Source organism: Typopeltis vanoorti, chromosome 2, assembly GCF_054136105.1.
Source record: "Typopeltis vanoorti isolate ZY-2024b chromosome 2, IOZ_Tvanoo_1.0, whole genome shotgun sequence".
In the NCBI taxonomy this organism is placed as follows: Eukaryota; Metazoa; Arthropoda; class Arachnida; order Uropygi; family Thelyphonidae; genus Typopeltis; species Typopeltis vanoorti.
In genome coordinates, this window is record NC_143550.1 from 179,528,545 (window position 1) to 179,536,445 (window position 7,901).

Below are 7,901 nucleotides of genomic sequence, written 5' to 3' on the forward strand. Positions count from 1 at the left end.
TGTGGACGGTAGGTGGCATTGTTTATTGCGGATAGTGCTGTTGTATAGATAGAGGATTAAGTGATGGAGATCCATGTGTTGAGTGGAGTGTCCTCAAACTGAACTAGTGGAGTTGGAGGACCGAGTAGAGACGGTTAGTTGAGTCCTTGGCGGTGTCACGTAATAGCTACGGTCAATTCGAGTGAGTGCTCTATCAAAGCTGATTTTGACAAGCTAAAATGAGTTGTTTCTTAAACTGAAGTAGATTTTCTTTTCTTCCAGTATTCAGTTATTTTTCTCCCTAAATTTTCCCAAATAAGGATTGTTATGCAGCGAAAAATTCAGTTTATGGATAATTAAAGATTCCAACTACTTGAGAAAACGAAGTCAGCAGTGATACAGATTTGAAAAGCACTTGTTCAGAGAGGCATACCCCAAACTGATGGAAATGCCAGTTTTCTCACTCAGGAAACCACTAACTCGATCTCATTTTTACCATTTATGGATAATTTGGGAAATGCCACCAATACAGAGATAGTTGTAGAAAGTTTTCCCACTTGGTTACAAAGAAAATTATACTTGACAAGGAATATTATTCTTGTTTTAATCTAAGCGTGAGGTAATAACTTCGGAATGAATAACTAAAAATTAATTTGTCGGGTATAACCTTCAAATGCAGAGCAATCACTTTCAATCGCTGAAAAAGTATACTATCTATATACAATGTCGAGAAAGTGATACTGCGTAATAAACGCTTTGCTATATATTTTTCTATTTATGTTAAAATGTCAACAGCACTAATTTATGGAAAGTTTGCCTTACGCTACAGAGGAAAGTCTCCTCGCCCATGTCGCTCCACATGTATGAAACAATCCTCTGGGTATTCTACAGTTTAAATCCAACTTCAGCTTCCTAAATACTTTTCATGCGTAGTACGTACTGCAATGACCAAGTTGCAGTTAGCAATTTGGTCATTTATTTTGGTCAAAAATAACACCAAGAATTCCATTAAAATTTTCCTGAAATTTTCGAGTGGAAAAAAAAAAAAAAAAAACATACAGGGATAAATAGGTGGGGACCTCTTACACGCCCATTACACAGAAAATGTTATCGTCTTTTTACTTCCTTTCCCCATACTGAAATACCGTATTATCGACTTAGTCCGCTGAAAACTGCTGCACGTGTTGGCACTTATCCGACCAGTTAGCAAGCATGAGCAAAATGAGCTCAAACGCTGAAAGTCAGAACTTAGATAACGTGCCCGTTTTAGTAGTGTACTGGTGTAAGGAAAATCAACTCCAACTAATGCGCATTAAAAAATTACACGCAATGAATATTTAACTAATGCAAACTGTGTGTAATACGGAGCTTTTTCTACTAAATTAATTGAAAGTTTCTTCTGAAACGAAACTGCATGTCTATGGTATTTGTAAACTAATTCCTTCCATTTTCTCTTCGCTCCCCCCCCCCCGAACCTAGGAAGAAAAATAACCGGATGGTGGTGACATTAATTTTCGTTGCCCACTTAAAAACGCCATCTTACTTAATGAAAGCCAAAAGTTCCATATTTGGCCCATAGAACGGAATACCCAACCTTCGACCAACCACGGTATTAAAATATACGGTAGCTTTACATGCTTTCTTAGGCGCGATTCGCAGGAAATGCAAAGAGTGAGCTTTTAATAATACCGATTTATTGATTTTGAGCTTTATTGCAATTAAATAAGCGAACTAAACATTTTTATAATGGACATATGCCACAGTGAAATACTAATTTATTAATCACAAGAATACATTTCTTACGTCTCGTAAAACATACGGTGTGGACTGAAGAACAAATATTTGAATACAAGTGAAGAATAAAACTTAACTTGAGTTGCAATGAAACCTTTTACATGCAGTCATGTAGTAGGAGAAAAGTATTGGGATATAAAACAATAATGTAACTGAAAACACAATTTTCCAAACTTCGGAAATACGAAATCAAAAACTACACCTATGCACGAGTTCAGTAGCTCATTGGATCCGGCAGTCAGCGTGTTGTCAATTCCATGTTGAGCGGACCAAATTGGGGGTTTGATAAACTGGATATGGTTCTAATGTTCTGAAATATGGTTTTCAATTGATCTTCCTTATCAAAACTCAGATGCAGTCTGGCTCCAAACGGAATTCACAACGCTAGCCACTGGACCCAATGGGATAATACTAAACTCTAAATAGTCCTAATTATATGTTCAAATAAACTAAGATTTTCTACCTCCGCCTAACTTTAATTTCAAAGCAACTATACGATTACAAATATAGTAAGAACATTTGATTTATTATGTACAAATAGATCATGCACGCACTAATTTTGAGAACTAAGGACCAATGGCCTCTTCAGGATGGTATATATTAAGGGGGAAAAAAAAAACGAATAACTCAAACCATCGGGCAGAAAGATTAAAACCAGACACCAGTAATATGCCTGATAAACACGTCAGCTGTCTGTCGCTTTGAATAGTCTGGAAGTGATTATTGAAGTTGAATTTTTGTATGTTGAGAGATCTAATTAATGATTTCTAGACGTCATTCAAGATAAACTGTTTCTGTTGTGAGAGAGACCCAGGTGAGTGAATGACTGCTGGGGATATCTCGATTTGTCCACTAGACAGGGCGGGCGGGCGGCTGTAATCGAATTGATGGCGTGATTGTGGTAGATGTGCCACTCCACATAACATCGCTTTTCTTACCCAAGTCAATATATAAATCTATCCAAACTGTCCGTATCCCTCCAAAAATCAATTTCTTCCACGCTATGTTCTTATGGTCTACTTAGGTCAGATGAGAAGTTTTCAAATAAGAAAAAAGGATCGTCTTCACTGATCCAACTTAACAAAAACCCATTTCCCCAGACGAACTATTTCATCATAGTGAATGGAAACTACGTGCGCAATGGATGCGAAAGAGAATGAATGTGTAGGGACAGAAAATAATTCGAATAGGTATTTACACATCGTTTAGAAAAACGCTCATAGATTTATGGACCTCAAAAATCCCCCCCCCCCTTCCATATTAACAAGGACAATTAATTAATTTAGTGCAAGAGAACCAACAATTGGTTCTCTTGCACTAAAATACATATTGCGTTACATATGTAGCACAATATGCATAACCCAAATCATCTTGAAGACTTTCTCTGAAAAGAAAAATGCTTCAAAATTTGCAAAATTAAAAATCGCTGACTTCGAAGCCCAACGTTAGGTAGAGGATGAAATAAAATTTGAAATTTATAAAAATGTACTCATGAGAGGCTATAAACAGAATTATCCCCATTCTGCTATTTAAGTCCTTCAAAGATGCAACGAAGAAAGAAAAATTTCTTCGTTGCATCTTTCAGTGTATTTAGTGCAACCGCCTATTAAGACATTTTTTAACTATGAATAGTATACCCTATGACAATAGCGAATGTCACAATAAAAAAATGAATGTTGAAAAAATGATGTACATAAAACGTCAAATCTAATCGGAAGAACTCATTTCTTACGAGTGCCGTCATTTTATTTTGATAAGTGATAAAATATGGCTATCGACGGTTATAATGGTCCTTCGTTTTAAAATTAGATACGATAATTTAATCCAGGATATCAACAGGAATTACATAAAGATATGAATAAAGCAGTGAAAATTGATAACACAAGAATGCTCACTCACTGCTGTGTCCCAGTCGATGAGAAATGCTGTCCGTCGCTACAGAGTTTTGAATTGTTGTAGCCACTACGCCAACGTCAAAGATTATTTCACTACGATAATAACTCTGTTGTGTACCGAAATTGATAACATGATACCGTTGAAAAATAAATTACGTTCAAGGGGTAATTTAAACTGCAGTGCGCACCTGTTCTTTGCAGACGCTAGCAATAAGTAATATATATTGGCCGCATAGTCAAGTTGCTGGTGTGTATATATATATATATATATATATATATATATATATATAATAAATAAAAAAAATTAATTATTCTATTTTTACATTGATGGTGATAAAAACAAAACATCTTTTCTTACTTCACACATCCAAGAGTGCTAAAATAATAAAGAAAAGAAAAAATGTTTTCTTCCAGGAATTTTCCCAGAAATAATTCCTATAGTTTGCTTCGGTTTCTACGCTGAAATAATGAAAATAACAATGAAAACCAATTTTCTTTTATGATCATCTATCAAGGCTATCATCACAGAACTTCAATTTTCTTATCTCCCCCCCCCCCCGGTTGCAATTCTTCGGAGTTCAAAGTCGATCATTTTTACTTTTTACATATGATGCAACATGTATAAAACAAAACAAGACTTGTAGATTGAACCTGGGACCTGCAATTCAAAGCATGTCATAGATTATAAAAATAATAAGCATTCGGGACAATTGAGCAGTGACTGCCATCGTCAAAAAAAAAAAAAAAATCAGTTTGAAAATGCAAATAAATAAGAAAAAGTGCACAACTTAAACATTAAATTGGCAGTAAAAAAAAAAAGAAGAAAAAGTGATTAATTCTAAAACTCTCAGAAATTATAAAAATTCTGCAGAACTTGCGAATAAAATTAGCGGCTGCCATAATAGGGTGACAAAAATCTAAAATAAAATAAATTCTTCCATTTAAAGAATACGATAACAAAACTCACTCTCATGAAAGTCAAAATTTATTTGTTCCAGATCATTCAGCATGCGAAAAGGATTTTTTTTTTTTTTTAATGTTTTATGGTCCTATTTAGAGTGTTGGATGATGAATCTATAATAAAAATAAATGTACATGGATGCATCATACCAACAATGTTTTGATAAAAAAAATGTTTATATATTTTGTGTTAAATATTAATATGCAATAGCAGTATACTGATCACCTAAAAGAATGACGGTTTTCTATTAATGAAAAATTTCCGCTTTCCGCATTAAAAAAAAAAAAAATCACGAGAAGAGGGAATTTTGAACATTTTAAATTTTCATTATGAATTTCAGATATTTTCTGCGGCATGTTCAGACTTGGGAACTTACTAGTGTGCCTGATCCAAAATTAATCATATAATAATATATCGCAACACTATTCATTTCTGAGATTATGAATGAAACGATAATTTACGCTGCAAGCGGGGAAATCATTCCCCAACACACACACTTACTTATCAGTTACTTATAATAGCTGCATGAACTTTAATTTATATTGAGAACTTCATAGGAAGAAAACGGACAACTCCCATTGCAAAATACAACATGAAAGAAATACATTCTATGCAAATTCCAGTTAGTTATCAACATTGATCAGGGGATTAATAGGGAATGCCATAAGTTTGAGTTTTTTTTTTTTTTTTTTTTTTTTTTTTCCGCCTTCGTAAAACTTAACTTCCCTTTTCCATTAAATGAAAAGTGTACTTAACACTTTCATATAACAAAACGTGAATATTATACAGCAATTTTTCTTAAAGACTATTATTTGTATTTTTGATGAATCAGTAAGTTTACTTACCAACTGATAACTGAATGAAGAGGGGTTCAGAATTGAGAAAAACAAGCAAAAGAAAAGGGAATGGAAAAGACGAGAAACAAAATATGAGACGATGGAAAAATTGAATCGCACCGCGTCATACCATGCTCCCAGTGCAATACTAAGCCTACGGTCAAAAGCCGGCAATACATGCAGAAATGACAAAATGTTAGCCCGACAATATACCCGCCATCTAGTGGTGACATCTTGAATTATTTAACAGTAAATTTAATATACAATACTCATTTCCTTCAGAAAAAAGACCAGATCACAACACAAACCTTAAATGAAAAATATGTTATTACTTAAGTTTTGATTACTAAAGTTACAGTATGACATACATTTTATGTATGGTATAAAGATGAAAAAGTTCCCATTATTGCAAATAATTTTTCACTTTAAACTGTTTACAATAACAAAAAAATTAACATAATTATCTATATTAATAGCAGCAAAACAAAAAAATCGCACGGAGAGAGAGAGAGAGAGGCATAAGTAACAGTAATTGTAAGCAAGTAATAGAATGAGTAAATTTCACCTAACACACGGCACTGATGTGCTATAGGTTATTGTACCTCTGGTGGCTGTAGGATAATAAAAAAATAAAATAAAATAAACGTAAGTTCAGTGACTATACATAATTTTCCTGCTATTTACACTTTTTCCCATCAGGCCCCAGTAAAGTGTAAAACAGGAGTTTTACTGCATATAATTTTCAGCCTATGGACAACCACAAACATCCATGCCTAGACAGGATTCGAACCCGCAGCCTCTTGGCTGGAGAGCGGATACGGCTAATCACTCGGCCAACCAGGCTGGCACGCACACACACGAGGGTGGTCTGAAAAGTTCTTGGCCTCGACCATAAGCAACACTATCTGCAAGATTTTTTCCTAAGTTGGTACATCTGTCATAAGCATCGATGTGAAATTGCAAGTCATTCTATCAAGTTTTATACAGCTGTCTGAAGCAAAAGTGTTGTCTGTATCCCTTGAAATGGATAAAATTGAGTATGGTGCAGTCATAATTTTTTTTTTTTTTTGTAAAAGAAGGCTTAATGCCAAAAGAAATTCATTCGAAGTTCATAAAATTTTATGACCACTCTTCTCCTTCGTTTCCGACAATTAAGAAATGAGCTGCCGAGTGTAAACGTGGCTGTACCAGCCTCGAAGATGATCCATGTGAAGGACGTCCAAAAAGTGTAACAACACCAAAATTCATTCATCAAGTGCACGATATGGTATTGGATGACCAGCGAGTCAAAGGACGTGAAACAGCTGAGATTATAGGCATTTCAAAAGAAGATGTAGGATATATTTTGCATGAAGAATTGCAAATGAAAATGCTTTGTGCAAGAAGGGTGCTGCACTTGCTCACAGCAGAATCAAAAACGCACTCGCATGAAAATCTCTGAACAGTGCTTGGAGCATTTTAACAAGAATAACCAGGCAAAATAGTGCACAGAAGCCAGTTATTCAGCGCCAAAGAAGACAAATTCGGTTCCATCGGCAGGAAAGGTCATGGCCTCGGTGTTTTGGGATGCTAATTGCATTTTGTTTATTATTTATCTTGGAAATTTCGATCTTTTAACCATACCAGATGAAAACATTTGTGAGAAAAGACCCAGTTTGCAGAAGAAAAAATCATCTTTCATCTGGACAATGCACCTGTCCACAAAGATGTTTTGGCAGTGGAATAATTAAGGGATCTGCACTATGAATTTTTGGAACATCCTCCCTGTTCCCCTGATTTGGCTCCCTCTGACTACTATCTCTTCCCAAAACTAAAACTCTTCCCAGACCACGATTTACATGGTTTCGTATGACACGAACAAACACAACGTCATAAGAAGATGAGAGAAATTGGAAATGACAAGAAGAAACGGCGAATCACCATTCGTGAGAGGATCAAGATCTCCAAGGACATAAAATAACATTAATAGCCGTGCAATTTCTTCTTACAGCAACGATCCTTTAATATTTTGTTTCTGACTTCGTTAAACTCATAATTATTCAAAATCTCGAAGTTAGTTTATTTCTGTTAGTCGTGAAATTATGTAGAACAGCACTACGGTAGGCTGTATAGGCATTGAATTTGGGCAGCTGTATGCTGGAGGATAGGTCGATTACAATGTATTATGCATAATGATAATTAAATTAGCAAATTTCACATTCCAAATTGACATCCAGATTTCTATTTTCCTCTGGATGCTTAATTTGTTTTTCCCCCTAACAAATATAAAACTGATCAAGCACTTTTTGGTGCTACTTATACATATTTTCCACATTTGAATGTGAATTTGGATAATTCCTGGAGAATGTGTGTGTGTGACCAATGTGTTTAAGTCAGAAGCATGATGAAAAGCATTAAAAATAATAATAAAAGCTAGAGAAATACGCCCAGTCGCTG

At 34.8% G+C, this 7,901-nt stretch overlaps 1 protein-coding gene across 1 annotated transcript in view; it reads right to left on the reverse strand.

Annotated features, from left to right (window-relative positions):
- The window catches only part of LOC150109696 (choline/ethanolamine transporter flvcr2a-like), a 167,682-nt gene extending 162,097 nt beyond the window's left edge, over window positions 1-5,585 (reverse strand). The window contains exon 1 of the mRNA XM_090414050.1: window positions 5,475-5,585. The gene's annotated coding sequence lies outside the window, so the exon portion shown is untranslated. The remainder of the gene's footprint in view (window positions 1-5,474) is intronic.
- Window positions 5,586-7,901: the final 2,316 nt, after the last annotated feature.